Genomic DNA, 15869 nt, shown 5'->3' with positions numbered 1-15869 from the left:
TTACTCAGACATGTTCACTGGCAAAGCTGTTGGTTGGCAGTTCATTATGTTTTCACTGGAAAGTAGTATAGCCTCTGATTTTGCAGGTTTCAAGCAAATTGTGCTAATCTGCCACTACATCTGCAGTTCTCCACTCAGCAGATATTGAAATATTTAATAAAAAATGTAACTGTAACAGAACTATAGAAATTCACATTTACAGTTAGGTACAAGTCTTTAATGGTAATAAATCACAAGAAGATTGTCAATTTATGGCTTTTTACAATATGCAATATAGGTTATAGGATGTTGCACATTGATGTGTATACCCAAGAGTTATGTAAAGCCATAAATCATTGCATTGATGTTCTTGGTCTCCCATTAGGATCTCACCATCCCAGAAGAACCTCAGAACATCCCAGAAGTTCCTCAAGGGAAGCACACTCCTATAATCATACACACATGCACACAAGGTAAAATCATGAAAGTCTGTTATTTTTATTTTTATATAGTGAGTTCAGTTAAAGTGTTAAATTCTATAGTGATTTATAAATGTGTTATGTTACATAACTGAAAAGAAAATACTTAGCTATTAAATCGAGGGAACTTTTATACAAGATTTACTTTGTTATTATTAGGGAGATACACACAAAGGATTATATTGAATATGTAATAAAATCAATCATTTAACAGTGGAAAATGAGTTTTTGCAGTGTCAAGAGGAAAAACATTTCCTGAGATACACATGGGAGTATGGGGTTCCATGGTGAAATTTATTAATAATGTAAAATTAAGGGCGCTCCCTCCTGACTTCCCAATATGCCATCCATGTCCATCCTTCTATGGAAAAGGTCCAGTCTTGTCTTCAAAAAGACCACGATGAAAATCACTGACCAGAGTTTATAATCCATGTTAAAGTACAGTCCAGTCCAGCATCCAGATAGCTTAGTGTGTGTTTCTAGTTGCAGTCCGTTGGTGTGCTACAGTATTCAGGCTCCCTCCTGGAGTTTGCATGCGGAGTCCCCACAACTATGGGCCATACAGCTGCTAAAGCCACATGGATATGGAGAGAGGATGGGTGCGTGTATGGTGTAAGAGCAGGTTGAGAGAGAGAGAGAGAGAGAGAGAGAGAGAGAGAGGGAGAGAGAGAGAGAGAGAGGGAGAGAGATATCATTCTTTGTTCCTCTGTGATTATATTAGCTTGGGTTTGGAATGAACCAGGTGCTTTTTCAAAAGAACCAATCAACTTCCCACGTTTTCACTGGCTGTGGGTAGGGTCCATCCCCAAGTTAGACTGACAAGCCTCCATGACCTAGCACCTCCCCTTGCACCCCCCAATAATCCAGTACCATAGGGTAGAAGGAAGGAGTGTTAATCCCCTTGGTGGAAAAATGTTGTAATCCCCTGGAGTGTGAAAAGCTGGAGCTTCCTGGTGAAGTAAATAGGCTTATGCTCCCCATTAAATCCCTTTTGCTTCCCTTCTCAATATCTAGCTAAACACTAATGGTAGGAACAATATACACTAAAATTCTGTCAAGAGAAAGTGTAACCATATTAACCCAGCAATGTTGTGTTAAAACATGAATTTTTAATGCTGCAATTGAAAAATACACAAAACCTAAATTTCACAAATTTTAAACACTATATCATATTGATTATGCTATTATAGTTGTCCCATTTTCCACCCTTATTCCCCTCCACCCTGCACACTCCTCCCACCTGTATCCTTCCTCCCTTAGTTCATGTCCATAGGTTGTGCATATAAATTCTTTGGCTTCATTCCTATACTATTCTTAACCTCCCACTGTCTATTTTCTACCCACCATTTATGCAACTTATTTTCTGTACCTACTCTCTCATTCTCTCCTCCCCTTCCCCAATGATAACCCTCCAAGTGATCACCATTTCTGTGATTCTGTTCCTGTTCTAGTTGTTTGCTTAGTTCATTTTTTGATCTTTTTTTTTAGGTTTAGCTGTTGATAATTGTGAATTTGTCATTTTAAAGTTCATATTTTTATCTTCTCTTAGATAAATCCCTTTAACATTTCATATAATAAGGGCTTGGAGATGATGGACTCCTTTAACGTGGCTTTACCTGGGAAGCACTTTGCTCATCAATTCTAAATGATAGTTTTGCTGGATAGAGTAATCTTGGATGTAGGTTCTTGCCTTTCATGACTTGGAATACTTCTTGCCAGCCCCTTCTTGCTTGCAAGGTTTCTTTGAGAAAGCTGATAGCCTTATGGACACTCCTTTGTAGGTAACTGTCTTCTTTTCTCTTGATGTTTTTAAGATTCTCTCCTTATCTTTAACCTTGGGTAATGTAATTAGATGTGCCTTGGTTTGTGCTTCCTTGGGTCTAAGTTCTTTGGACTCTCTGGGCTTCCTGGACTTCCTGGAAGTCTATTTCCTTTTCCAGATTGGGGAAATTCTTTATTTTTTCAAATAAGTTTTCAATTTCTTACTCTTCTTCTTCTCCTCCTGGCACCCTTATGATTCTGATGTTGGAACATTTAAAGTTGTCAAGGAGGTTCCTAAGCCTCTCCTTATGCTTTTGAATTCTTGTTTCTTTATTCTGTTGAATATTTATTACTTCCTTCTGGTCCAAACCATTGCTTTCAGTCCTAGTTTCCTTCCCAACACTGTTGGTTCCCTGTATATTTTCCTTCATTTCATTTTTCATTGCATTTACTTTTTCCTGTCTTTTGCGACCATACTCAACCAATTCCACGAGCATCCTGATTACCAGTGTTTTCAACTGTGCATCTGATAGGTTAGCTATCTCTTCATTGCTTAGTTGTATTTTTTTCTGGAATTTTGATCTATTCTTTCATTTGGGCCATTTTTTTTCCTTTGGTCTCAGTGCACCTGTTAGTAAGGACAGAACCTTAGGTATTCTCCAGGGTAGGGCAACTCTTGTCACTGCATTGTGGCTCTGTCTGTGGGGAGGTTTTCTGAGAGGGAACAATGCCACTTGTTCAGGCAACTCTGCTGGCTTTCAGTCACTTCCTCCCCTACCCACAAGCAAAATTGGCCCCTCTGGTGCTGATTCCCAGGTGGGTGGTTTTGTGTACATTCTAGGACCCTGTGGGTCTCCCCAGTGGACTCTTCTATGAGGCTGGGAGTTTTCTCTTGATGCCTCAACCCCCACAGGTTTTTTCAGTCAGAGTTTTTGAGACTTTATTTTCCTGCACTGGAACCCTGGGTTTCATGGTCTGTCTTGCTCCTCAGTTGTTACTTCCAGTTTATCCACACACAAATATGAGACCTCCCACTCTGCTAGCTGCTGCCTTGTTGTGAGAGTCCTCTCTGCCTGGTTTTCCATCTTCACCTCTCCTACCAGTCTGGATGAATGTTTGCTCTTTAACTCCTTGGTTGTCAGACTTCCATACAGTTCAATTTTGTGTCAGTTCTGGTTGTGTTTTTTTTTTTTATAGTTGTTGTTGTCCTTCTTTTAGTTGTATGAGGAGGCATAGTATATCTACCTATGTCTCCATCTAGGCTAGAAGTAAAATTTCACAAGTTTTATTTAAATAATGTGAAAACCAAATTCAGGACTACAGATTAATGACACCAGTGTCTTTACCTTCTTCCATTTCTCCCATTTTTCACTTTGTTTTATGTGCTTCAACTACCTAGCCCTTCCACACTGCTACTTGTATGAACTCTGAATTATTTCTCAGACCCAAATTGAGGATTGAAAAGTAAATATCTTCCCTCATTACTTATTTATTCTTTCTGGATTTCAGCCATTAACCAAAAATTTTATTCAACCTAATCCCCTCAAAAATAGCTTCAGTGGAATTAATCACTATAGAAAATTATTTGTGCAACTGTTGGAGATAATTTGCTTCATTGCAGACTTACTGCTCAAGGAACAAAAAAATATTGAAATACATTTGAAAGTAATGTATTGACTTTCCTAAGGACAGGGGATATGTATAAAGTGGCAGGGGATATATATAAAATGGCAAGTCACACATGTCTTCCTTCCTTTTGTCTACCCTTTTTTTCTATTTTATTTGTGAGTTATCTATAGTTAAAGTCAATTTTTAAATTTTGGTTTTTATTTTCTTTTTACATTTTTTGCCTTGTCACTGTTTTAGTTCAAATCTAGTCTTTCTTTTTAACTCTTCATTAAAATTTTAACAAATGGGGAAGTGTGTAATTATTACTGACCCACGAGGCAAATTCAAGAAGCAGAAGAACAAGATACTTATAGATGAGATTTCCACATTTTCTTTTCTTTAATCAATTTTTCCCTCTCCATACCTGGAAAGTATTTTTGAAAATTTGTTCCAATTTCAGAAAAAATCATATTTATCATTTTGTTGATAATACAAAAGTATACTATGAATGCCCATAACCACAGATCAGAATAAGTATATATGTTTGTGTAACTTCCTTCACACTTCACTCTCCCCCACAAAAAAGTTATCAGTAAATCTCAGAATCAGTATACTGTATGGATTTCCACTCAGTCAAAATATTAGATAGAATACCTGCTAAGACAATTAAGGTAATCCTAAAGTGCCATGTTCAAATATATTTTGACCAATTTGAATTGCTTCTCTAATACATGCACATAGTTTTCTACCTGTACATATAATCCAATAAAAATCAATTAGATGTCTCTTATTTATAAAATACAGACTCAACGTCATATATATTAGTATTTGTAATGAATATTGATAAAGCGGCATCTGAAGAGAAATAAGCAATGAACTGGGAATGTAGGTAGAAGTTAACTTTATATTTTGATATTATATATGCAAACTAATAAAAATATTGACTAATAGTGTATCCCCATTGAGTTGTCAAGATCATATGTAGAGAGAGCCATAAACATAAGATATCAGACAGAGCTCATATCTATAAGGACTCAATCTCTTTACCCTAGTGACCATTATCACCTTTTTCTCTTCTTCTTCATGAGGCAAAAAGATATCTTACTCCCAATTTACTCAGTGCCAGTCCTACTGGTAAAACTCTCTTTTTGAGAAATAAGAAATAAGCATCATTCCTGCTTTTTAATGCTAAATGAAAATAGCTCTAAAAAACTAAAATCTATTGAATGCCATTAACATTTCTGTATTTTACTTTAATGTAAAAATTAAATGGACATTTATAAGATATAGTTCAAAGTATACAAATCAAGCATATTATACCAGTGAAATCTCAAAAGAATTCAAGAAAGACTCTAATCACTGGAATAAAACAGACTTGAAGAATGCAGCCTAATTTTCCTGTCAGTTTGAAACAGCAAAAACTCTGCTGAAAGCAAATCTCTCATAGAAAGACATATGCCTCTGTTTACCTCCAAGTAAAGTCAGGAGAAGATCAGGGACATCTCAGCTGGTTTTTATTATTATGCAGATATAAAAGGATACTTGGAAATAGCTTCAAACCTACACACTGTGCTTTAAAGGAGTGAATGAACAAATGTATGCTATAAAGAGAGGGCATAAGCATATCTTCTTAGATTGTCTCAGGTGGATTTTTCAAGGAGCCTTCAAAATAGGGGTCATTTATCGTCAGCTTTCTGTCTGACTGACAGAATGGTGTAGATTGCTATGAAAGACACAGAAGAAATGGTTGCATCCTACATCTCACCACAGCTGGGTGAAAGCTCTCCATAGCTGCCACATGAAAGTCAAGGAAGAGCTATAAATCTATGACTATTCTGAAATGATGAACTTTATGACAAGGGTGCTTCAACTGAGGGAGTAGAAATCAACGCTGTTATGGGCACATTATTATTCTCTTTATCTCTCAGATTCACACATGTTTGGAGATTATGCTTAAATCAGGATTACTGGGAACTTTTGAATGAAACCCTCTCCAAGAAATCTTTTTTTCAACATATATATTCAGACAATTGTTATGAAATGTCAGTAGGATTTTTCAGTCAAAAAGAAATATGTGTAGATTGAATCATGATTAGAGTTCAAAGCATGCTACTTCAGGGATATGGGAGTATTTTATAAGTAATATTTTGAATAATGTTACTTACATTTTAGTTAAAAGCAGTCCTGAAGAAGAAATTTGGTAGTTTGCATACTGTAAAGAAAGTATTATCAACAATTATCAGTTCACAGATTTCTTTGAAATTCTGATAAAAATATAAATGCAAATGAAAAATTTCTATAAAAATATAATCACCCAAAACTGAAGAAGCAGAAAGCCTGAACAGACCAATAACAGCTGATGAAATGGAAGTAGCAATCAAAAAACCCCTGGCACACAAAAGTCCTGGATTGGATGGTTTCACAGGAAATGTTTACAAAACCTTTAAGGAAAAGCTCACCCCTCTCTTTCTCAGACTATTCCAAGAAATCCAAGAAGAGCAAAGACTCCCAAACTCTTTTTATGGAGCCAGCATCATCCCAATTACAAAACCAGATAAAGACACAACAAAGAAGGAAAATTATAGGCCAATATCACTGATGAACATAGATGCTAAAATCCTCAACAAAATATTGAGAAACCGTATCAAGAAATATATTAAAAAGAACATACACCATGATCAAGTGGGATTTATCCCAGGGATGCAAGGTTGGTATAGTATTTGTAAATCAATAAACATAATACATCACATAAACAAAAGGAAAGACAAAAATCTCATGTTCATATCAATAGATATCGAAAAAGCATTTAAGGTACAGCACCCATTTATGATAAAAACACTCAGCAAAGTGGGAGTAGAGGGAACATACCTCAACATAATAAAGGCCATATATGAGAGACCTACAGTCAACATGATACTCAACAGAAAAAAACAAAAAGCTTTTCCACTAAGATCAGGAACAAGACAAGGATGTCTGCTTTCATTATTTCTATTCAACATAGTTTTGGACATCTTAGACACACTGATAAGAAAAGAAAAAGAAATAAAAGGCATCCAAATTGGAAAAGAGGAAGTAAAACTGTCACTGCTTGTAGATGACATGACCGTGTACACAGAAAACCCTATAGACCCCACCAAAAAATCTACTTGACATAATAAGTGAATTTGGCAAAACAGCAGGACTCAAAGTCAATATTCAGAAGTCAAAGGCTTTTCATATAGCAACAATGAAATATCAGAATCAGAAATCAGGGGAAAAAATCCAATTTTTTATAGCACAAAAAAGTAAAGTATCTAGGAATAAACCTTACCATGGAAGTAAAGGGCCTGTACTCAGAAAACTACACAACAATGAAGAAAGAAATTAAGGAAGACAAAAATACATGAAAGCATGTACTGTGTTCATGGACTGGAAGAATTAACATAATCAAAATATCCATATTATCCAAAACAATCTATGGATTCAACACAATTCCTATCAAAATACCAATAACATATTTCACAGATATAGAATAAATGTTTCAAAAATTTATATGGAACCATAAATGACCCCAAATAGCCACTACAATTTTGAGAAAGAAGAACAAAGTATGAGGGATCACAGTACTTTATATAAAACTATATTAAAGGCCACAGTAATCAAAACAGTGTGGTACTGGCATAAGACCACACACATAGACAAATGGAACAGAATGGAGAGCCTAGAAATAAAACTACCTCTCTATGGTTAATTAATATTCAATAAATGCAGTACAAATATAAAATTGAGTAAAAAATAGACTCTTCAAAAAAATGATGTTGGGAGATCTGGATAGCCACATGTAAAAAAGTGAAACTCAATCACCAACTTGCACCATACACAAAAATAAATTCAAGGTGAGTAAAAGATTTAAATATAAGTCATGACACCATAAAAGTCCTAGAGGAGAACATAGGCAGGAAAGTCTCAGATATTCCACCCAGCAATATTTTTACCTATATGTCCTCTAGAGCAAGGGATATAAAGGAAAGAATAATCAAATGGGATCTCATCAAAATAAAAAACTGTTGCATGGCTAAAAAATAAAAAGAAAGCAGTAAAATGAAAAGGGAACCATTCGTATGGGAAAATATATTTGCAAATGATACCTCGGACATAGATTTGATCTCCAAGGTTGTGGTGGGGGCTCTGCCCACAGAGCTCCCCCTGGCCACTGCAGATGAAAATAATTGTACCAAGACATGATCTGCTTTGGGAGGAAAGGCTGATCAGTCTGTCAGAGGAGAAAGATGTTTAGCCTCTCTCTCAATGGGCTTTCATTGAGTTTAGCTTGCATAGGGATACATATCAAAGAAAGGAGGTATGATTTACAGATAACATTTCTGGGATCACGGGGGTGCATTTGAGTCAGGGTCAGGTGGACAGGGTGATCCCAATTGTCTGTAAAGCCTTGGGAAACAAACTTATTTTGTGCTTGGACCCTTAACATTTAAATTGAGGACATTCTTAGCAAATCAGGTTTCACAGGATTTTATGCATTCTATCTTAGGCCTGATTGCCCCTTGCCAGGAACTGCTGGTTCCAGCACAGGGCTGCATCCCCCTTCAGCATTGTTTCAGGCCTGAATCAAGTGGGGGAAGCAAGGCAGCCAAGAGATTAGGAGACTTTTTACAGATAGAATGAGGACTTAGGCTATGATAAAGCTGAGGGGTGAGGGTTTTTTGTCCCTTCCCCCCAATGCCCTAAATCCTTTCCTGGTGGCCCCTTCATGACTGTGTCTGTCTTAGGTTGTTCCTTTCTTGATGAATCTTACCCATCATTCACTATCCAGCCATCTTCCAGGGGCCGAGCAGGGTGAGGTAAAGGGGGCAGAGGCTGTGCTCCTGCCAGGAGGATAAGTTTTGTCTCCTTAGTGGCTTATGGTCCCAAGGTCCCCTAGCTGTGGAGCCTTTTTCCTTGTCAGCAGGATTACAACTCCTGAAACCAGGGAGGATGGTTCCCAACACAAGATACCTAACAAACTCACATGAGTCCACTCTAGGAAATGAACAACCCAACTATAAAGTGGACAAAGGATTTGAACAGACACTTATCCAAGGAGGACATACAGAGGGCCCAGAGACATATGAAAAGATGCTCAGCATCACTAGTCACCGGAGAGATGCAAATTAAAACCACAATGAGATACCACTGCACACCAGTAAGAATGGCCATCATAACCAAATCAAGAAACAATGAGTGCTGGCGAGGGTGTGGAGAAAAGGGAACCTTAGTGCATGGTTGGTGGAAATGCAGGCTAGTGCAGTCACTGCAGAAAACTGTGGAATTTCCTCAAAAAAACTAAAAATGGAACTGCCTTTTGATCCAGTAATACCACTGTTGGCATTAAACCTTAAGGATCCTGAAAGAACAATTCAAAAACACCTATGTGTCCCAATGCTCATAGCAGCACAATTTACAATTGCCAAGTGCAGGAAACAAGCTAAGTTCCCATCAGTAAATGAGTGGACCAAAAAACTGTGGTACATTTACACAATGAAATACAACAGAACAGAAAGAAAGAAGGATCTCCTACCCTTTGCAACAGAATGGATGGAACCAGAAAGCTTTTTGCTAAATGAAACAAGCCAGGCAGTGAAAGAGTTATGCCATATGATCTCCCCTTTAAGTGGAACCTAATCAACAAAACAAACAAGCAAGCAAAATATAACCAGAGACATTGAAATTAAGAACAATCTGACAGTAACCAGAGGGGAAGTAGGAGGGGATAATGGGGGGGAAGGGTTTTCAGGAATGACTATAAAGACACATGGACAAAACCAAGGGGTGGTGGAAACAAGGGAGGGAGGTGCATTTTTTGGGGTGGATGTGAGTCATGGGAGGTAAACACAGACAACTGTAATTGAACAACAATAAAATAATTTAAAAATACATAAAGGGCTATGCCAATTTGAGAACTGGCAAGTAGACTTTACACAGATGTCTAAAACCAGAGGGAATTTCAAATTTTTATTAGTTTCTTCGGACACTTTTTCTGGATGGGCCTCATAATCTATTAGAACTGTTAAGACACCTGAGGTAGCAAAACTTTTACTTAAAGAACTGATTCCTGGGTTTGGACTTCCTCACAGCATTCAGAGTGACAGTGGACATTGGAGACCTCCCAGAATGTTGGACAGAAATTGCAAATACAATGGAAACCACAGGCATCTTGGAGACCTCAATCTATGGGAAAGACTGAGAAAATGAATCACAGAATAAAGAAGACCCTGGAAAAATATGCCAGGAAACACATTTGAAATGGGACTGTGCATTCCGCATTGCTACGATCCGAATCAGGGTGACACCCAGAAGTGGGCTTAAGTTAACCCTTTTTTAAATAGTTTATGGGATACCCTTCCAAATCTCTGTCTTAGAACCACACCCTTTATATTTGGAACATGAGTCAAAAATTAAATAATATAGGCAACATTTAGGGCAAACACTAATGATTTTGAACAAATTTGCTCATTGCAGATTATTCTATTCATCTGATGAGCCTCTGTACCTGTTCCAGCCAGGAGACTGAGTCTTACTAAACACCTGGAAGACTCAGACCCCCAAACAGCAGCTAGCTGAGCAATTCACTTGTCCCTATGGTATCCCACTGGGAAGGCACTTTTCTCTAAAGCTCATAGGAATTAAGCCTTGGATCCACCACACATGGATAAAATTGGCACTGCCTGAGGACGACTCAAACCCTGCTGCTGTAGTGGATGTTAAAAAGGAAAGCTGGACCTGCACTCTGGAGAGAGATTTGAAATTTCTCTTTTGGAAGAAGACAGCAACTCCCAGTGCAAAGTTACAATGTCTCTTCATTTTATTTAGGTGTTTGCAAATCTAGGGAGTTTAGGGTGCTTGAAATGAATGAGTATAGAGAGTTGTGAGAGTTTTAACTTGAAATGAAAGAAACCTCAGTTCTTGGTTCTTTCTGATCTTGTGGGGATTAGGGGGAATTTAGTTCGTTTGTCTCTGCTGTCTGGTGTTTATGCCATTTGGACCCTGTCAGGGTCATTTGTAGTGCTGGTTGGTAGTGAAAGAATGTCTCTGCTATTAGAACTTTGTGCCTTCTGGATCTTGCAAAAATTGTTCATAGTACTGGTTGAGTCAAGAGAATGTTTGTCATTTAGGTTTCATGCCCTTCGGACCTAGGAGAGGTTGTCTGTGTGACTGGTTAGTGTGACCAGTAGGTGTGAGACAAGACTCTAAAACTGGTTCCTGTTTCATCCATGCTGTCATGAAGGATAGGAGCACATTATACTAAGTGAAATAAGCCAGATGGTGAAAGACAAATACCATATGATTTCACCTAGTGGAACCTAATCAACAAAACAAATAGCAAGTACCATATAACCAGACATTGAAATAAAGAACAAACTTACAGTAACCAGAAGGGAGATGGGAGGGGTATAATGTGGGAAAAAAGGGGAAGGGTCATCAAGGAACACATATAAGGGACCCATGGAAAAAGCCAAAGGGGGGGTGGAATTAAGCATGGGAGGTGGGGGTGGGTGGAGCTGGGGAGAGTGATGGGGGGAAATGGAGACAACTGTACTTGAACAACAATAAAAAAATTTAAAAAGAAAGTTTCCAGAAATAAACAATTCATATATTTTACATTGTGCCCCCCCAAACTAAATAAATAAAATAAAATAAAATAAAATAAAATAAAATAAAATAAAACTAGTTTTGATCCTCATTCTCCTTTTTTCCTGGAACCCTGTCTTTGCTTTCGCTGTTTTGAAAAGAAATGGAGGTTTCTGAAGGTTAAAATTCACATTAAGTTGTATAGTAACAAAAGATATAAGGCATAGAAATGATTGTGAGTATTAGATTTTAGTGCAGCTAATTGTCCCCAAAGTTTGTGTTCACTCCTGGCTGGTGTTGTTCAGTGGTTGAACACCAGCCTGTGAACCTATGGGTCGCAGGTTCTATTCCTGGTCAGGGCACATGCCTGGGCTGTGGGCCAGGTCCCCAGTAGGGGATGCATGAGAAGCAACCACACATTGATGTTTCTCTCTCTTTCTCTCCCTTTCCTTTCTGTCTAAAAATAAAATAAATAAAATCTTTTAAAAAAAGTTTGTTTTCAGTGAGGAGTTGGCATGGAGGACTTGTCAAATTGTCACTGCTTGATATTCCAGCAAAAGCCTTTCGGTTGAATATCTTCTCACAAGGTAGTCTTGTGGACTCAGAGACTGTGTAGGCTCCCCTTGAGAATCTCAGCTACATTACCACCTCCTAAGAGTCAGTGGTTTTGCTGGACTAGATGGTTGTGTTGGTGAAATATGGGGTGGTCTATCAGCTTTGTTTTGTAATTGGTTTTCTTTTCTGCCTGAATGGTTTGGACAGAAAAGGTCCAGAAGTGTTAAAAGGGAGAGATAGTAACAGTCTGTATCTTGGTTGTCTAGTTATTGTGGATCTGATCTTGTGTTCTAACCATCTTGTCAAATTTTTCACCTCCAGAATATGACAAGGATAGCAATTTGTCCATTCGTGCCATCCTTTGGACGTCACTCATGTTCCTTTCCAGGGACAAGTAACTGACTTGACTTTGCAAGATCCTTTCCCTTGTGTGAAGACTCCCTTCCACTCCAGACCTCCTATGTTAGGGACCTCTGGACTGGGAATAGGTAGGACTGTGGAATTATTTACATAAGAACAAACCTTCATCCATTTGCCCTTGTAATACAGGTAGTCCCAGTATTAAATGTGGGGGTTTAATGGGGGACACTCCTTCTTGGAAATAGAGAAGGGGTTTGAGTTACAGATACATGCATCACCCCCGTAACTGGGATAATGTGTAGGAGTTGAGTTGAGCATGATTGAAATAAAAAGTACGCTAGAGCTAGGGAGGTGGTTGGATGGAAGGACATTCCCTCCTGCCCACTTCTGCCACATGGGGGATTATAAGTGGCAGTCTTTAAATAGCAGAGCATGCAGAAGGGACATGCACTTTGCAACCCACTTCCCTCACTGGTCAGACACAGGAGGCTCAGGCTCCCAGGCCAGCAGGAGACCGGGATCATCTGACTGGGAATCAAACCACAACTTTGGGGAGTCAGGATAATGCTCTAAGCAACTGAGCTGTTAGGGTAGGGTAAAACACTACCTTTTAAAAACATGTTTGGAGATTATAGTAATAGTAACTTCATTGTGAATGGAGGCAAAAATAAATGAGATCTTTAAAGAAACCCAGGAGTACAGAGCCATATTATTTACATTTATAACAATTTTCATTCACAATTAAGTGCTAAAATCCACTTAAATGTAAATACCCTGCATGAAAAAATTTTAGATATACTGTATTTTTTGGACCATAAGATGCACCTAAGTTTTAAAGGAGGAAAATAGGAAAAAATTTTTGAAGCAAAAAATGTGGTAAAATAATTAATAACATAAATACCATAATATTTCACCAATGTAAATGTAAACAGAACTCAACAGCAGCATTAACAATCATTATTCCTCCCAAATTTGGGGGGAAAAAGTGCATCTTATAGTACAAAAAATATGGTAGTAAAATATCTGCTGTTTAAGCCACAACATATGAAAGTAATTGTTACACAACAGTGACTAACCAAAGCATAGTAAATATTGAACATTTCCAGCATGTTACTTTAGTGTTATCTCCATAAACATCAGTCAAATATTTAGTTATATTTGGCCTTGGCTGGGTAGTTTGGTGGGTTAGGGTGTCATCCCAATATGCCAGGATTGTGGGTTCAATTCTCCCAGTCAGGACACATAAGAAACAACCAGTGAATGCATAAATAAGCAGAACAACAAATATCAATGTTTCTCTCTCTCTTTTCCACTTCCTCTCTCTCTCTCCCTAAAAAATCAATTAAATATTTAATGATATTTTATTTTTAAAGATTTACTTTCTTAGGATTTTGAACATTTAAGACCGAAATCATGTTTACAATCAATAATATCTGTGGTAACAAAGGAACTTCAGTGACCAGTGTTGGACAACAATAGCTTCATTTGAGACAAAACATTTGTAAATGAGATAGATATATGTGGTATAAAATAGTCATACAAAAATCCCCAAAGTAGGTATTAAAGTTAAAAATTACATATATGTTCTTACTCATGGTTATTTAAGTGAAGTAATATCATGCCTATGCTTGGAATTACCATTGTCAGTCATATGTAGTCATTTCAGTTCATGTCAAATGCCAGAGGACTTCTGCTTAGATATACCTTTGCCTTGAACACAAGAACATATGTTCCTAGAAAAAGTATATTCTAAAATTGAAAATATTTTAATTTTATTTTAGAGGTAATATTTAATTAATTAATTTTTCTTAATCAATAATTACTTTATTTTTAATTAAAATTATTTTATTGTTCAATTATGTTGATACACAAAATTATGTTATGTTATGTGTTAAATTAATTTATGTTTATACACAAAATTGTGATCTATACATATAAAGCACGTTATAGTATATCTTTATCAAGGATATGAAAAGAAATGTGGAATGTCTACTAATAAGACTGTTAATCTACACTAATCACAAAATCAGAATGCTCCCACTATGAATTTTTATGCCAATCAACATGTATCTACTGAATTCCTACCAGTGGATTAGCAGGCACTGGTGATACAAAGATGAAGAAGGTATAGTTCCTAAAATAAAAAAAAAGTTCAAAAAAAAAAAGAAATCATCTCCCATGGGGCTCTCAAAGAAGTTTGCAATCACTCAACACATTAATTTAAGAAGGTATTGGGCCTTGATAGAAATCAGATTCCAGGCAATGGCGAAAATGTTTATTAAATTTGTGATTCAACTGTCAAAAAAAAAGAAGCTATAGTCCCTGACTTTCTGAGGTTCACAAAGTAGATTATTTAGGCATAAGAAGGTACTTACACATTTTAAAAATTCCCATGAAGCTGAGAAGTAGCACTAACATTAAATTAAGGTCACATCAATTCCTCCATATTTAAATCATTTACAAACTTTAATTCCACTTAATTTCTAAGAGAGATCATAAAATCTCTGTAGCACTCCAAGAAAAAAAACCCAAAGTGAGTCCTAAAAGCAATATTGATTAAGTGACCACGCCCTCATTGCAGTGGTTGCTACTTGACACAAATATAATAGTTGAAACACCACAGTGAAATCCTTCATTTCTCAAAGCATGTTCTTTGTAGTCAGTGAGTATTCTTTTGCTGAATAGTAAGCCTTTTAGTCAGTGAACATGTCTTTGTTTATACAGCTCTGGATATACTGCCAGTACTCTACAAATAACAAGGTTATAATAATTAAATAGTCATTCATGAATGAACATAACCCAAGATTGTTCCAGTAGAAGGGGTAGGAATAACTAATATATTCGTTAGCAACATGCAGACAAGATAGAAGGGTGAGTTTTTTAAATGTTATTTGAAACAAAATATACAGGGATAAACTGAGAGACTCAAACTCCTAAAATCCAGTTTTCTGGGGCAAAAGCCAATGAAGAAAAACAGAATTTTATGCATGCAGATGTTTAATTAAGTTCAAGTAATAATGTTCACTTAGTGCTATTTCATTTTCCTTTATCTCAGAAACCCAGAGAGCTAAGGGATCAGTGAAGTGTGTGGTTGATAGCCCCTGACTTAGCTTACCATGAAACAATCCAAAGTTCAAATCCAATAGCCATATATTTAGCCATTTTTGTTATTATAAAATGCATTGTAAGCTCATTTTAGAAATTTTTGAATAGAAAAGTGTTAAGACAAAATAATTCAATCCTACTGAAACCACTGTTTGCAAAATGTTAGTGAATTTTTCATGGTGTTTACTCTTCTCTCTCTCTCTCTCTCCCACACACACACACACACACACACACACATACACACATACACACAATTGAATCATTTTTATGCACAATTTTGAATTATTTTCACATTTAGCATTATAAGTTTAGTATTTTTCCATACATTCAAAATTCTGTTAAAAATTTTATATTTTTATAGTGAGGAATAATTTACATTGAATGAAATGCACAGATCTTAAGGGTACAGCTCAACAC

Source organism: Phyllostomus discolor, chromosome X (assembly GCF_004126475.2).
Source record: "Phyllostomus discolor isolate MPI-MPIP mPhyDis1 chromosome X, mPhyDis1.pri.v3, whole genome shotgun sequence".
NCBI lineage: Eukaryota > Metazoa > Chordata > Mammalia > Chiroptera > Phyllostomidae > Phyllostomus > Phyllostomus discolor.
Note: the sequence above shows the minus strand (reverse complement) of the source record.